Genomic DNA, 18,209 nt, shown 5'->3' on the forward strand with positions numbered 1-18,209 from the left:
GGCGGTCCTTTTTTAAATTTTATTGACCCACAAAATAAGCACAGTCTTCCATCAAAGTACGAGGATTCTGAAAGTGTTCCCTCAGAGGAAATGTTGGGAAACCTCTGCTCTATTGTTAACTGTGTGCAAAAGGAAACTTACTGTACCAATTGAGGCATCAGTTCAATATGACATAATTTGGTGCATTTGTTCAAACATTGTGTTTCTTAACAGTTGGAACTCAAAAATATCTTTGCATTATCAAATTGGTGAGTGACATCAGACAGATAAAATTATGAAACAATACCTGGCCAGTACTTAGCTCTAGGAGTCAAGATCATACAACTGCCAATAGAAGCACAAAAAACAGAAAATTTAATGTAACTGGACAGATAAAAAATCTACTCACCTAGCAGTGGCACAACACACACATAAAAGGTCATAATTGGGCAAGCTTTTGGAGCCAGTGGTTCCATCTTCAGGCAGAAGAGTTGAAGGGGAAGGAAGAGGGGTGAAGGAAAAGGACTGGTGAGATTTAGGAAAAGGGGTAAATGTGGAAAATTCACCAAGAACTGCGGGTCAGGAGAGACTTGCTGGACAGGATGAGAAGTAAAAACATTCTTGGGGACTGCAGCGGACAAGATTTGAAAACTTGACAGCTTAAAGGTGGAAGACAGGGTAATATGCAAGACAGAGATTACTGCTAAAACATCTTGTACGAGTTAATAAGACTGAAAAGCTAAGTGCATTGTTCGTAACAGAGGTAGGGGTGAAGAAACAAGTAGTTACTGTGAAGAAATGCTGAGACGGAAGAAATTAACATAAATTAAGACCAGGTGGATGGTCAGAACCAAAGACACTAGTTCCCACCTGTGGAGTTCTGAGAAACTGGTGTCTAGGGAAGAGTCCAGATATGCATGCGGTGAAACAAGCACCGAGGTCACGATTGTCATGTTTCAGAGCATGCTCTTCACAATATTTTTGTCAGACCACATGCTCCTTCAGCACCCACCTCCCTGTCCTTCGGCTCCCTTGTGACCGTCCGTGCTGCAAGACTTGTGGTGTGCGTCCTGCTACCACCACCTGTAACTGACAAAACGTATACAGGGTTGCCACAGATTCTGAAAATCATAGAATTTCAAACTCATCAAGGAAATTTGAAAAAAAGAAAAAAACACTCAAATATCGCGTTTTTGTCTCAGTAGATGAACTGGTTTATTTACTGAAGTGTCCTGCATCATCGCTGGCTGGATGCACCACTTCCCTACTCCCTCATTCCTACTGCTTCTCCACTTCATACCACGACCCTCAGCTTGCAATCAGTGCTGCCACCACTTCTTGCTGCTAGCCTAACAGCTGCCAACGCGAGGCAGGGAGGCATGAGGAGTGGTTTGTTTGGATCTGATTCTCAGAGACAATTGACGCAGCAGCCAGAGAAGGCGGTCATGAGTGTATGAGTTGTGTCTGAGTGATTGTGTGTGAGCTCGTTTTCTGATAAAAGCTATGGCCGAAAATTTAGTTGTGAGAGTGTAATTGTCTTTTCTATGTGCCTGTCTGCAACGCAGCAATCTTTACGGCGAGTTGCTACCTATCTTCATTATTATTGATTCTCAGAGTATTTAAAGAAGTTATCTGTTGTATGGATTGATTACCTCTGCTCAATTCAGCAACATGGTGTCTGTGACATTTAAAAAGCTGGTCACACGAGTGGACTTCCATGAAAGGCCAAATCTGCAGGCCATTTCTGTGGGTATCTGCCAATCTGAAGCCCTCCATTTCCCACTAAAGTGCAGGTCCTGCCCATCAAATGTAGTCTCACCAACCTACCTGCCTGCAGGCCGAGTCTGGGTCTGTGTGTGTTTGTGTGTGTGTGTGTGTGTGTGTGTGTGTGTGTGTGTGTGTGTGTTGTAATGCAGTGGACCCAGGACTGCGGTGCTCCCCGGCAGGCCAGAGGCCATGGGCGATGGGTTTCAGGAATTGCGACTGTCCCACCACAAGTACGTTGTACAGTGTGGTGTTTTATAGATATTTTATTTGCTCGAGAGCATGTTGGCACTTCAAAAGTAGTTTATATGTTAGCAGAAAGTATGGACGATAAGAGGAAGAAAACTGTGACAGTTGCTGGCAGTTTCTGCTCTTATGTACTCACATATGTCTCGCAAGAAAAATCTCACAATACCTGTAAGATAACAGACATAACACGGTGGGTAATAACCAACAATAAAGAACATATTAGAACCAACATTTTATTGGCGGTCAACTACAGTGTTGGTTTACACCATTCTTCCCTACTTTACACATTTCTCTCAAGAGGCCTACTTTTTTCTGAGGTTATTTCTGAAATCAGTGAAGGTATTTTAAATGCATCTTGCGACTCCAAGCAAAAGTTATTTTGTCACCAAATGTGTTTTGTTTCGTTGAAATTAAGTAACATCAGTGGTCTTCATGAAACACATGTACCATTTGGCTTGCATCTTCCATCTAAAAACAGTTCATTACAAAAGATGGGGACACATTCACCGCCACAAAGCCATTGTTTTTTTGTGGGAAATATCGAGGACAAGATTGGTGGATAGCAATGTGGGGCTGTTTGCTGCTGATGCTGTGGTGTACGGGAAGGTGTCATCGTTGAGTGAGTGTAGGAGGATACAAGATGACTTGGACAGGATTTGTGATTGGTGTAAAGAATGGCAGCTAACTCTAAATATAGATAAATGTAAATTAATTCAGATGAATAGGAAAAAGAATCCCGTAATGTTTGAATACTCCATTAGTAGTGTAGGACTTGACACAGTCACGTCGATTAAATATTTGGGCGTAACATTGCAGAGTGATATGAAGTGGGAAAAGCACGTAATGGCAGTTGTGGGGAAGGCAGATAGTCGTCTTCGGTTGATTGGTAGAATTTTGGGAAGATGTGGTTCATCTGTAAAGGAGTCTGCTTATGAAACACTAATACGACCTATTCTTGAGTACTGCTTGAGTGTTTGGGATCCCTATCAGGTCGGATTGAGGGAGGACATAGAAGCAATTCAGAGGTGGGCTGCTAGATTTGTTACTGGTACGTTTGATCATCACGCGAGTGTCATGGAAATGCTTCAGGAACTCAGGTGGGAGTCTCTGGAGGAAAGGAGGCGTTCTTTTCGTGAATCACTACTGAGGAAATTTAGAGAACCAGCATTTGAGGCGGACTGCAGTACAATTTTACTGCCACCAGTTTATATTTCACGGAAAGACCACAAAGATAAGATAAGAGAGATTAGGGCTCGTACAGAGGCATATAGGCAGTCATTTTTCCCTCGTTCTGTTTGGGAGTGGAACAGGGAGAAAAGATGCTAGTTGTGGTACGAGGTACCCTCCGCCATGCACCGTATGGTGGATTGCAGAGTATGTATATAGATGTAGATGAAGTGGAGTCCCTTAGTAAGATGTAGTCGGGCTCCCTGTTGATCAAAGCTCCTTCTGCCACCCAATCCACAGCTCTTTGTGCTTCAGTTCATGTTGGCAATGTCCCAGTGTCTATTACTCCTCACCAATCTCTGAATATGGTCCAGGGAGTGATTTTTCATAGGGACCTCATCCTGCAAACTGATGAACTCCGGGCTAGTCTGAAGCAGTGTGGTGTTAATTTTGTTCGACATGTGCAAAAGAGTCGCAAAGGCAACCGCACCAATACTGGTGCCTTCATTCAGGCTTTTGAGGGGGATACCCTCCCTGAGAAGGTCAACGTTATGTGCTGCAGATACGACTTAGCCGTACGTCCATTCACCTATGTGTTGCTTTGGTTGCTTGCATTTTGGGCATATGCCTTCCTGCTGTACGGCGGACACTCTGTGTGGTGATTGCGGATACCCACACCATGACAGAGGTCCCTGTGTTCCGCCACCTGTGTGTGTAAATTGTGCTGACCATCACTCCCCGCACATGACAGTTTGCCTGTCTTATAAGAGAGAGAAGAAAATCCAAGAATAGCAGCCCTGGATCACTGTCTTATACTGTGGCTCGCCAAAAACTGAGAGACTCCATCTAGTGTCACTATCTCCAACATTTGCCTCTGTTATTTCATTTCCTCCTCCTACCTCTTCCTTACCCCAGCCCTGTCTCCCCTCCCCCTCCACTGCAGTTCCACGACCTCCCATCCAGGAGCCACTCCCCCTCCCTGACCGAAAAAGTGCCCTCCATCTTCGGAACCTGCCAGTGATTGAGCTCCCTCCCGGGACAGCTCCCCCTGGCGTCTCTCAGGCCGTAAGACTCCCCACCACTCGGCCTCAAGATGCATCATCTGTGCTCCCCACAGTCACCCGCGCCCTTTGGGTTCCAGATGTTGCAGACGCCTGTACTGTGCCCTGCCCTCCTCCACCTCTGAATGAGAAGAGGAAGAAGAAGAAGAAACATAAATCCCAAGACAAGACCCTCCTGATGCCCCCGGAGGTGCCATCTCCCCCCTTGTTACCTGAGTCTGACATCTTATTTATGGATGTCACCCCATCCTTGTCGATGACGGCTACTGACCAAGTGACATAACCTCCTCTCGGCTACTTTATGTCTAACCTGGACTCTCATCACACAAGCATCCAGTGGAATTGCAATGAATACTATTGTCACCTACCAGAAATTAAATGTCGTGTCCCCTCCTATGCGTTCTGCCTTGTTCTTTAAGATAATATCTGTGATGACCACTCTCCAACATTTCGTGGTTATCGGGCATTATGTCTGAACTGTCCTGGGCCTGGGGTAGCATCTCGTGGGGTCTGCACTTTGGATTCCCCTACTTACCAACATAGAAGCAATAGTGGTTCGAGTGCAAGTGACTCTAGCAATCACCATTTTCAATGTCTAGCTCCCTCCAGGTAGTCTACTTCCTTACGTTGCACTGTCTACCTTAATCCAGCAACTCCCACCCCCATTTCTCCTCCCTGGGGACTTCGGTGCCCACCACCACTGTGAGTGACTGCCACTTCAACAGGTGGGGGTCTCCTAATTGACTAACTTATTATGGACCTCGATTTGTGTCTCCTCGATGATGGTTCCCTTACCCATTTCAGTGCCGCTCATGGCACCTGTACTGCTATCGATCTACAATCTCCTCCCCTGCCCTCGTGGCTTTCCTACGATGGTCATCCCATGATGACCTTTGTGATAGTGGCCACTTTCCAGTGATTCTATCATTTCCCTGCTGCTCCCAAGCAGACAGGCCCCTACGATGGGCATTCCGCAGGGTCAATTGGCCTTTATATACGTCTGCAGCAATTTAAGTGAAACCCTTGACAGACCAACCTCTTCACTTTTAAGCGTCTCCATGCTGAGGCTTACCTTACCAAGCAAAGTAAAAAGGAATTCTGGGAGCGCTATGTTTCCTCCCAGGAGATGTATGGCTCTTCATCGCAGGTTTGGTCCAAGCTCCATAGCCTTCTTGGCCACCAGCAACAGTCAACTGTCTGGGGTATTAACCTCCAAGGTGCTCTGTGCTCTGATCCATTGGTCCTCGCAGAACACCTCGCGACACACTTTGCTACGGCATGGGCATCCTCTTCCTATACTGCTACCTTTCTCCGGTAGAAATGCAGAGTTAGACAGACACCCCTCTGCTTCATCCCACACCAAACTGAGCCCTATAATGAACCTTTCAATTAATGGGAATTCTTGGAGTTTCTTACCTCTTCACAAGACACAGCCCCAGGCCTGGATTCCATTTATTTTTTATTTTATTTACACATCAAGTTCTATGGGACCAAATTGAGGAGCAAATCTCCAAGGTCATTTAACATGTCAGTACATGAAATTACAACATAAAAGTAATAGCAGATAAAAATAAAATGTTTATGAACCCAAAAATAGTCAATTCATAAGTTTAAGTAAACGCAATTAACAATACAACAAGAATCAGCTTAATTTTTAAAGGAACTCCTTGACAGAATAGAAGGAGTGACCCATGAGGAAACTCTTCACTTTCAATTTGAAAGTGGATTACTGCTAAGATTTTTTAATTCGATTGGTAGCTTATTGAAAAAGGATGCAGCAGTATACTGCACGCCTTTCTGTACAAGAGTTACGGCACTCCGATCCAGATGCAGGTTTGATTGCTGCCAAGTATTAACTGAGTGAAAGTTGCTTATTCTTGGGAATAAGCTAATATTGTTAACAAGAAATGACAGTAAGGGGTATATATATTGAGAGGCCAGTATCAAAATACCCAGACTCATGAACGGGTTGACAAGAGGTTCGTGAACTTACACCACTTATTGTTTCTGAGCCAAAAATATCCTTTTAGAATGGGAAGAGTTACCCCAAAATATAATATCATATGACAAAAGCAAATGAAAATAAGCAAAGTAGACTAATTTTTGTGTCAAACAATCACTCACTTTAGACACTTTTTGAATAGTAAAAATGGCAGCATTAAGTCTTTGAACAAGATCCTGAATGTGGGCTTTCCATGACTGTTTACTATCTACCTGAACACCTAGAATTTTGAAGTGTTCAGTTCACTAATCATATGCCCATTCTGTATTAAAACGGCAGGTTTTGTTAGAAACGGTAAAAAGAGAATATAGCATTTTCAGTTGTTAAACAACTTCTAAAGCCGAACTGTACATTTGATAGCAAATCGTGCACTATGAAATGATCAATTATCCTCACATACACAGCCTTTTCAATAACTTTATCCAACACTGATGGCGTAGAAATAGATCTAAAATTGTCTGCATTACCCCTTTCTCCTTTTTTATAAAGCGGCTTTACTACTGAGTACTTTAATCATGTAGGAAACTGACCATTCCTAAAGGAAAAATTACAAATGCGGCTAAATACAGGGCTATCAAGTGCAACACAGTACTTTAACATTCTGCTAGGCGCTCCATCATATTCATGAGAGTCCTTAGTCTTCAGTAATTTAATTATCCACAACCAGATGGTCCAACACTTCGACCTTTTGCCAGAGGCAACATCTCCTCAGGGTCTTCAACCCCATTTGGCTCACGAGTGCTTTTCCGTCACAATGGTGAGACAGTATAGTTATCTCCACCCTCAAGCCTGGGAAGAACCCGTCTCTCGACAGCTACCTCCTAAGTAGCCTGATGAATGTACTTTGTAAACTGCTCGAGAGGATGGTTAGCTTCAGATTATGTTGGGTACTCGAATCTTGGGGCCTTTTGTCCCCGTATCAGTGTGGCTTCTGGGCAGGACAATCCCCACCTGACCATTCACTCAGATTGGAAACAGCCACCCGACAGGCTTTTACTCACTGCTGGCACCTTGTCGCAGTCTTCTTGACCTACATTAGGCATATGACACGGCTTGGTGCCATCACATTTTAGTTACCTCAATGACTGAGGCTTCTGTGGTCCTCTTCAGATTTTTATCCATGAATTTTTATCTCACTGACTCTTCTGGGTTCGATTTGGCACTTCACTCAGTGCCCCTCCAATTCAGGAGGACAGTATCCCACAGGGTTCTGTGCTGTGTGTGTCACTCTCCCTCTTTGCCATCAATGGGCTGTGACTTCTGTTGGGACAATGGTTACCCCAGTGTGGTACGCCGATGATTTTTGCATCTGGTGCAGCTCCCACTCAGTAGCAGCTGCTGAGTGCCAGCTCCAAGGCAACATCCGATGGTCCTCTGCGTGGGCCATCTCCCATGTCTTCCAGTTTTCTCCCTCCAAAATGCGGGTTATACATCTTTGTCATCAACCCACAGTACATCCCGATCGAGAACTTTATTTAGGCGGCCAGTTCCTCGATGTTGTAGCACTGCCCCATTTCTTGGACCTTATTTTTGTTAACAAGCTGACATGGCCACCTCACATTCGCCACCTACAGACTACATGTATGCGGAAGCTTAATGCTCTCTGTCTCCTGCCCAACACATCTTGGAGTGCAGACTGTACCACTCTTCTCCATCTTCACCATGCTCTGGTCTTGTCCAGACTAGATTATTGTTCTCAGGTTTATGGCTCACAAGCTTGTTCCACTTTGAAACTGTTTGACCCTGTTCACCATTGTGGGGTGCATCTAGCTATTGGTGCCTTGAGCACTATTCCCATTGATAGTCTCCTCACAGAAGCGAGGATTCCTCCTCTGCATGTACGATGGAGCCAACTCCTGGTTTCTTGCGCAATCACCAACTGCCAATTTCCTGACCATCCCTTGTACCCTGCCCTCTTTGCCAATCAGGGATGTCTCCCTCCTGACACCCACCCATGGATGGAATTGCTGGTTGGCATATGCGTTTCACTTCCCTCTTTCAGAATCTCCATCTCCACTCACTGTAATGCACCCCGTGTCTTTCCTCCCATACCCCCCCCCCCCCCTTCCCCCCATCCATTGAACGCTGCTGAGACCACGGATTAGGACCAATCTGATCCAGGGTCCTAAGATCTCTGTCACCCCTATGGTTGTGTGGCATCTTTTATGTGCTATCCTTGCAGAGTTCCAGGGTGCCACTATCTTTTACACTGGTGGTTCTAAGACAATCGATAACGTAGGATACACTTCTACGTCTTCTACTGGCTTAGAACACCATTTATTGCCGGGATCATGAAGTGTGTTCACAGCGGAGCTTCTAGCCATTCACAGAGCCCTCTTTTTTTGTTTCTCAGGCCTCCCTCCACAGTGTTTTAATGTGTTCAGACTCAATGAGCAACCTGCAGGCTATTGACCGACAGTACTCTCATCATTCTTTGGTCTCTGCTATCCATGACCTTCTCTCTGCCCTTGTCTGTGCTGCCCGTTCAGTTGTCTTTCTCTGGGTCCCAAGTCATGTGGGCATCCCAGAGAATGAACTGGTTGACTGTTTGCTAGAGGAGGTGGTACTTATCCCCCATTTTCTTTCATGATACCAGCTGCAGGTGTGCGGATCTATGTCAAATCACTCTTTGCTCAAAAATGGAATGACATCTGGTGCACTACTACTCATAGTAATAAACTCCGCACAATCAAGGATTCTACTGCAATTTGGCACTCTTCCTTCCACTCCTCATGGAAGGAGTCCACTGTTTTATGCCGCCTATGCATTGGTCATACCAGGCTCACCCATTGTTTCCTCCTACATAATGACCCACCCCCACAGTGTGGTTGTGGAGCCAGACTGACAGTATCCCACATATTGGTGGAATGTCCCCTTCTTTTGGCCCTTTGTGGTAAGTATAGTCTTCCCGATTCCTTAAATTTAGTGTTAGCAGACGATTCACAGATTGTTGAACTGGTCCTCAGTTTCCTCTGTGAAAGTGGTTTTTATTTCCAGATATAAGGTTCTCTTTTAGTCTTAGAGCAGGGGCAGGTTGGTTGTGGTTGGGACCTCTTTTCCAGTCTTCTCAGTCTGGGACCCCACAACCACTCCCCCATGGAAGGACCGTCCCTCTTCTTTTCCTCCAGTTTATAGATTTGGTCTCACCTTTTATGTCTTTTATTGTTTGTGTTTAATCTTCATTATTTTATAATTTGACTCCCCCTGACTGGATCTGTCCACTTTTAGCATGACTTACTTCAGAATCGCAGGACTGATAACCTTGCCATTTGGTCCCATAATCCCTCTTAATTAGTCGATCAGTCAGTCTGTCTTGCATATTATTTTGCCTTCCACCTGTAAGTTTTCAGGTTTCCAATTCTCTTCCGGTGCAGTTCCCAACAATCAACCCTCCCTTCTCATCCTGTCCCGTAAGTCTCCCCAGACCCGTGGTTCTGGGTGATTTTTCTGAAATCCACCCCTTTACCTCTTTTCCTAGACCTCTGCAGTCCTTTTCCTTCGCCTCTCTTCCTTCCCCTTCAACCCTTCTGCCTGAAGAAAGAGCTACTGGCTCCAAAAGCTTTCCTAATTATAATCCTTTATGTGTGTGTTCTGCTGCCACTTGGTGAGCCGAACTTTTGTTTATCCAATTACATTATATTATCAAAAATTGATTGTTTTCATTATTAAAACAGAATAGCAATCCCACTTTTCACACCTTACATGTTCATACTTCGTGAAGAAAAGAAGGGATATTTGCAGGAGCAGAAAAGGGGGTGATCGCCATGGCCGGTTATTCAGACCGTAGACTGAGGGGTGGGAACTGTACATGAAAATAATGTAAACAAGATGGTGCCTTTGTCTTGACTACCTTCCAAAGAGGTGGTGACTTGAATGCAGAGAGTTGTAATCTGGCATTGTAGATGTGGCAGCCAAAAAAGTAAGAAAGGAGGTCCCACAGACCACAGTGGCTGGATTCTAAATTTTCTTTTAAGACGGGACAAGTTTCGAAACTATCTATTATCAACTGACAGGTAAATTTATAAATGTGTATACAATAAATGCAAAAAAGTCATATTCATATAATGGCCAAGACCTATGACTCTAAAACAAATGAAAATTGTATTAGGAAACAAAATCAAAGGACATGAGATAAGAGTTAAGAACATCACTTTAAAGAAATACCAGGACCATTAAGGGCAGTGTTCATTCTGTTACCCTATTAATCAAGATGTAAAATTGCTAACTGCTTGACCTGCAATAGCAGCACTCTGTGTTCACAAAATTCAGCTCACGTGTTTGCAATGAGAAACAAGGAACAATTAGCACTGTCAGCAACAGACATGACAGGGGAAACATAGAGCAGCATCCACAGCCTACCCAATTGTTTACACAAAGATCGTATAAGCAAGCATAGAAAACTATTGATAACTGCAGTTGTCATCAAATGGAAATAAACTGCCTAAAAAGTTTTTGAATATTTGTAGTAAATGGTTCGTTGCTGACTGGACATACAGTGAAACCATTATGTTGTCCGTCCAACTTCTGGGTCAAATATCCTCACTAGATGTTTGTTAGGGTAAATGTTTGTGAAAGACAAGCTTTCCTGCTGCACAGCCTGCAACCATCCCAGCAGATGTGAATTTCCACCTTTCTCACCTGGTCCATGTGATAACACGCAAAGTGCCAGTCTGTCATGAGGGGCTCATGAACGACCTGTAGAGCTGTGTCTCACTGATCATGAAGGGATTGCAGTGACAGTGCCTGTGTTGTCAACCTCCCATAAATGCTCTAGGATCTGTGTTTGTCATATGTAAGACAAGGGGACTTAATACAGAGGTTACCTATGACAGGTATCTGTTTGCAGCAGCAGGGAGGTGCTGATGGGAAGAGTGGGTGGCACCAAGGACAAATGATTCACAATAAAGAGACCTAAACTATCCCAAGCTCGTGGCCATATGCCCCCAGCAGTCTCACTGAAAAATTACATCATTACAATCCCAAGACGAAGAAGCATCCTTGTCGGGTCATCATAGTGGCGACATGAGTTTGCACTATACATGGGTGGGTTAGGCAACTTTGCCCATTGAGGTAAGCTGAAGTGTCTTGGGAACTCGCAGGAAACAAAAGTTGCATGCAGCTTGTCCGAATTTATTTTGGAATCAGCAGATTATGGCCGTGAGCAATCTCTGACTTCAGGTGCATTGTTACTCCATGGTGCAGGCAAAATGATTGGGTTATGGCGTGCCGTTGGCTGCTGCGGAGACGTAACCTAACCCTTGTGTTGTGTCGAGGTGCCTTGGCTGGGAACAGATGCCACACACGATGTCATTGGTGCAGCACTGCGTGGGGTGGTGTCCATCTGGCTTTTTAATATTCGCCAGTGGTGTATCACCGAGAACATGCAATCTGCCAGTGCGAATTATTTTTCTTGAGAGTTGGAATTGTGCTTTTCTTGAGAGCTGGAATTGTGCCATTATTGCCAGTTGCAACACCGTCAGTAACTTGATGATCCATAGGATCCACTAGGTCATATCTGGCATGAGAGTGCAATCAGTAGTTGTGCAGAGGTGATGCCGAAGTTGTGAGTATGTGTTGTCACGAGTATGTTGTGCCTAGATGGCCTCTTGTATCTATTATTCCAGGGTTCAAGAAAGTCTCTGCAAGAGAACAGTCTTTGCTGTGCTGCACTTGTTTTCATGCGGCAGCAACAGAATAAGTAGTTTGGCTTATCCTGCCAGATGGCAGAGCAAGTTAACCTATTTCGAATCATCATCTGAAATGCCAGTTGCTTTGAAAATGCTGTCTACTGTTGCGAAACACAAAGCTGAGTGAGTGGAGTCAACTGTGGTAGTTTGAGGTGTGAGCTGAACCTTTGAGGTGAGGCTGAAAAGAGAATTGCAGCATTGTTTGGTGTAGTAGGCAGCAACTAGTTGTGAGGACGTAGTAGCCAGTTGCTCGTATCCAATTCACTGCACTGAAAGCTCAGAAAATGTGAAAGTGGCATTATGATTATGTTGCAAACTCCATTGGTTAAAACTACAGTCTGTGGTAGCATTGTCCTCAAAGTCCAGAAACAGATTCTTTTTCAGATGTCAATTGTTGACGTGTAGTCAGACCAGTGTTGTCCGTAGGTACGAGGTGTGGATTATCGATACACTCAGTTTCCACCACTGCATTTGCACAATTATGACACTGCATATCCTTCACTGCAACCATGTTGGCACTGTAATACGGAATGATGTCTTGTGCAGTGCATTGTGTAATGGCCATACTGTCATGGCATGATACACTCGACGGGATTAACACGGGTAGCGAATTTAATGCATGTTTCATGACAGACACAGGGTTACCAGCGTTACCTTACTGCCATAAAAAGCACACACAGTTCCACACAACACATCAACACACACAATGACAGTAATTACCAGCAACAATTTTTTTAAATGTTTATGATAAATAGTTTAAAATGTTAAGCTATAATTAGCTATAGAATCTTCTAGCATTTCATTGGGTAAAAAAATATTCACAGTATCTTTCCAAGATTGTATTTCATTACAATAATTAAAAAATTTAATTGTGTTGGTCTGGCCTGGCCTGCAGGCCATGGACCCAGGGGTCCACCCAGCCCCACCCTTGGGGTGTCAAGTACCTGATGGCTGTTGGGTTTGTATAACATTAATGGAACTTTTTAGGCAAAGATCATAACACAGCACACCCAGAGGATGGGCATTTTCAGCTTTTCGTCTTGTTTTGGAAGCTGAGCAATGGCATGAGGGATATTGGGGGGGGGGGGGGGGCACATACCAACAGATTCCATGGGCAGCTGGCTGTAGAGCAATGACCTCAGAGCGAATGGCTGATGAGATGGACTTAGGACAACCGCATGGCAACAATAGTGGCCCTGGGTCCTTCCAGAAGAATACTCTAAGCGAAGACTCGAGGATTGTGTGACTGGTTCTAATGATAGTAGCTGAAATTTCGGAAGAGATTAAGGCAGTGTGTCACCTCAAACCGTCAGAACAGGTTACTGGATGCTAGGTTGAGATCTGGAGTTGTCATTCGTTGTTTACCGTGGACACTGTACCACAAATCATAGAGCCCAAAAAATAAAAGTAATTAATTTTTCACTTGTTTGCAGATATGTTATGTATTGACATCCACAGAAATTTTTCCATTTGGGAAGTGGGATGGAGCAAAGTGTTAAAATTGTCATCTTTGTTATAAATGAACTGCTGTTTCGAGACCTGTAATGACATCCATAGACATTATAAAAATGGATGTGTGAATGTAGTCAAACAAGTCTAGATGACAATGATCAAACTTGCAGACCATCTCTCTGTGAAGAACCAGGAATCGTAAGAGACGAGGAGGCCCAGGCCCTTGTGCTCAAAGACCAATGTATTACAATTGGGCAATATTGGAAAATGTCCAAATCAGTCTTGAATAAGTTTTCTACATCTTGCACGACATTTTGAACACGATATAGGTCGCTTGCGCATTGTGCCTTGCGACTAGCTACAGGCATTATAAAAGGCCACTGGACTGTGGCAGCAGTGAAAATGTTACATCTTTGTCAAATTTCTTTATCTACCTAACCAACATGGATCAGTACTGGGTGTACCATTGTGTCCCAGAGGCAAAGGAGACAACAGAAATGTGTGGTTTCATCATTGCTGAGAAAGGTGAAGGCACAACCACTACAGGGGCCAAGTGATCCTGAGTGTATATTGCAACTGCTCTGCTGTAGTGCTAACAGGTTACACTCATAAGGGGCAAACCATCACAGCAGAATACTCTCCGTTGTATTCACATAATTAGTTTGGTGCCCAACGTAAAATATAGCAGGAACAAGTCCTAAATAGTTGCTGTTCTGAAGTGGATCGCTGGCACATTTGCAACTAATCTCATCACAACATGGATACTACTGTAACCAATAAGATGGGTAACACAATAAGAAATCATTAATAATCATGTATTGAAATAATGTAAAAGATAAAACTCATCTTTAGTTTGATAATAAACAGGAATGGCACTGCAGTAAAATATTTGAAAACTAATCTAAACTGGCTCAGTTATGTCTAATATAATAATTGTTCAGTCTGGACTGCTGTTACGGGGTGTATACGATCCGGGACAAACCCGGGAATTTTTTCATCTGGAAGAAAACGGAAAAATCTGGGAATTTTTTAGAATTCCAGGAAATTTTCATTGTTTTGGTTTTCAGTTAATTTTTTGTAATTTTGTCTGGTAAGAACCGATACTCTAACAAAGGATATTACTGTATCCCGGTACTGCAGAATAGTACTGCACCAATAAAACATGAACTAGAGAAAAAAAAAAATAAAACTTAAGTTGCAAAGTTAATGCGTCATATACAACAACAAAACACAGTTCTCATACAAGTGTCTGCCAACAGCAAAATATGTCAAAGGCGTTAGGGAGACTATGCAATACTTCATAACAAAAAATTGCCTCAGATGAGCGTGACGTCACAACTGTTTACATTCAGATTCGTTTTAGCTGTTACGAGTGGGCTCATGCGCATGCTACTGGCTACAGAAATGTAGTTGTTGGCTGTGTAAGCAGTCGCAGCAAGCAGCTAGATGCAACCGGGAAAAATTTTACTGGCGAGCGCAATCTGCCAGATTCACGCATGCGCATCGCTCCTGGATCTATGGTGGGGGGGATTCAAATTCTTGAACAAAAACACCTTGTTTCACAAAGCGCATAGCATCCATCGCACGTTGGTGTATCGATTACTCATATGATTTTGAAACGCATCCCTGTTGGTTTTTGAACACATTCTAAGCTTATTTCTGAATGAATCATAAGTTGATTTTTGAATGCGTGCATAGTGTACGTGATGTCTATGTCAGGGGAATCCTCGTAGTATCTAGAAATAAACTTTCCTGCAGGCAAAAGGGGATGGGGCTGTACGAGCTGAGTGGAGTAGAGCCGAACGAGTGAATGCCGATCGCTGTCTGATTATGTGGCTGATTGGGTTTGCGAATGACCAGCGTTGTTAGATTCAGATTCCATAGATTCAGACTACCAGAGTGGAAATAAGCGACTAACAGTTAATAAAGATTACCTATTATCTCCTCGGTATATCCAAGAGAAAGAAATTTTGACAGAACATTTTTGGTCAGATCGCTACACTATAGTTCAATTCTTTTATCTTGGCGGCTCGCGCATGCCCGCCCAGACGCGGGAGATTGCTGCGTAGCCAGTTGCACACGACGCACGCGCCAATAGAAGCAGCGCCATAATATAGCATAGTTCGCAAGCTTACGTTTATGGGGGAGCGCGCAGTTCATGAAGTAAAGCCACCACGGCCGTATTAACCATTTCGCTGCTACAAAGACGTGTTCCCTGCATTCCGCGCTGTGCGCGATTTTGTCACTGCACTGCTCGCCTGTGCAGACACATCGTGTTCCGACTGCTTTGACACCCTTATCAATCGATTCCACAAAAACTATTTGGCCAAAAAATTAGATTTTTACACATCATCTTGGCTGATACCTTCCCCCCATAAATGACTTAATTTTGTTTCGATGTTCAGCGCAGTTATTATGCAGCATTAAATATAGTAAACCATTGCACGAAATTTTGAAGAGTTTGCAGAGGTAAAAGTCCCTAGAGTATACTTTCCGTATGGTCGATTTTAGTTGCCACAATGTTGAGAATGAAATGTGGACAAGATACCTAAATTTCATATAAAATTTACTGTATAACAATAGCTCATTTAAGTACCACATAGGTGTCGTATGTAATATTGAGAAATATTCCGTCTTTCGCGACTGTAACAAAAGTTTTATTTACACTGAGCACGTTTGGTTTTATTTTAAAGCACTTCAATCAATCAAAAGGAAGTAGACAAAATACATTAAACAAAACTGTGGGGTTACAAAAACATTAGGACTTGAATATACCGTCTATCAGTGAAGTGCTCTGAGCTATGTCAAATATAATTTTTGTATGTGGCACACACAAACATCATTTATTTGCTAAAACACTGATCTGCCAACACAAACGTTGAATATTTTGTTACCGCAGCACAAAACTACGAAAGGTGACTTGGCAATGGAGGAGACAAAATACTGTCCACTGAAGATGCTTCAAAAGAGAGAAACGCGTCTGGTCTAAATAAGCCCCTTATTACAGTTGCAGAAGAGGAATATATTTCAGTACCATTGGTAAAACTGCGACTGTGGAACAAAAACAAGAAAGAGAACACGAGTACCATTGTGTATGTGCCATAGCAGCCATACCCTTCCTTGATTGAAGTGCTTTAAAATAAAGCCAAACGCGTCCGGTGTAAATAATACTTTTATTACAGTCGCGAAAGACGGAATTTTTCTCAATATTACATACGACACCTATGTCGTACTTAAATTAAATGAGATATTGTTATATAGTAAATTTTATATGAAATTTAGGTATCTTGTCCACATTTCATTCTCAACGTTGTGGCAACTAAAATCGACTTTACGGAAAGTATACGCTATGGACTTCTGCCTCTGCAAACTCTTCAAAATTTTGTGCAATGGTTTACTACATTTAATGCTGCATAATAACTGCGTTGAACATCGAAACAAAATTAAGTCATTTATGGGGGGGGGGGGGGGGAGGTATCAGTCAAGAAGACGTGTAAAAATCAAATTTTTGGGCCAAATAGTTTTTGTGAAATCGAATGCTAAGTGTGTCAAAGCAGTGGGAACACCATGTGTCTGCACAGGCGAGCAGTGCAGTGATGACAAAATCGCACACAGCGCGGAATGCAGCGAGCACGTGTCTGCAGCAGCGAAAGGGTTAATGAAGAGACAAAGCACTAGAAATTTCAAAAAATTGCATTCAAACGAATATAATTCGTGAAGTAAGGCACTTCGATACTGTTTTTAAATAATGAAAATGTTAAGCATCGCACAAGGTATGAACTCATATCACTTACCAACTCAACACCTTAAGCGTTACGCTAACACACCTCGTCTGACTACATAGCGCCAAGAGGGAGGACTACAACATGTCACGCAAAATACTGACAAACACTGTTGGTATGACTATGAATTACTCACGCTTCGTCGAAGTACAATAGGAAATAAACAATTACCGCTCTTCTTTAGTGCGAAAAAGCGGTTCGTGAGATTGAAACAAACACCTTTCCTTCCTATCGCCTGAATTACGAGTCGTATTGCTTGTTTCGTTTAATTAATTAATAGAATATGAAGCAATTGGTATAAAGAACGCTTTTTCCAAACTTTCTATAAAAGAAAGTCTGCTATCAAGACATTGCTTTTGTTCTATTACTTTATTTATGACTGAACGTTTCTAATACTGAAGACACTCGTCCATGCTATGCACTGCAGTAGAGATCTGGCAACGTCGTTCTCTGTTCATTGGCTGACTGTGTTTTGTGACGTCAGATGCGCAGAACGAACCTAAACTCGGCCGCCAACATAAATGACGCGCACTTTAGTAAGGGTCAGTTGCATAGTCGCCAGTCAGCTGTCGCTTAAGTTCTATTCTGGAAGTAGCGCGGAAACGCGTTGTGCGAACATGTAAAAACGCCTGACCGGAGAATAATCGCGCGATAACTAAACCGGTGATTCTGGTAGGGTTAGTGAAGTTAACCAGCGAATAAGTTTTGACAATGGCAGAAATAGTTCCGGAATTAGTGATGACAAGATTGTTTGATAGAATGAGGAAGGAGAAGAAACAGGGACATCACACAAATTATGGAAGAATATGGCGATTCCAAATTTATATAAATATTTCGTACTACTACTACTACTACTACTACTACTACAATTACTACGTTTCGATTTCATGCTTGAGAAACTGGAACGTATGAATGAAATGTGAAACTATTTCCTAACATAAAGCTTTTTGCATGTAGTAGGCCTCATAGGCATTTGATAACGGTACTTTAAAAAAAAAAGAAGAAGAAGAAAAAAGAGGTGCACGATGTCAAACCGGGCGGTTGGGAGCAGGAGAGGCACCATAGG

The sequence above is a fragment of the Schistocerca piceifrons genome, chromosome 7, assembly GCF_021461385.2.
Source record: "Schistocerca piceifrons isolate TAMUIC-IGC-003096 chromosome 7, iqSchPice1.1, whole genome shotgun sequence".
Lineage (NCBI taxonomy): Eukaryota > Metazoa > Arthropoda > Insecta > Orthoptera > Acrididae > Schistocerca > Schistocerca piceifrons.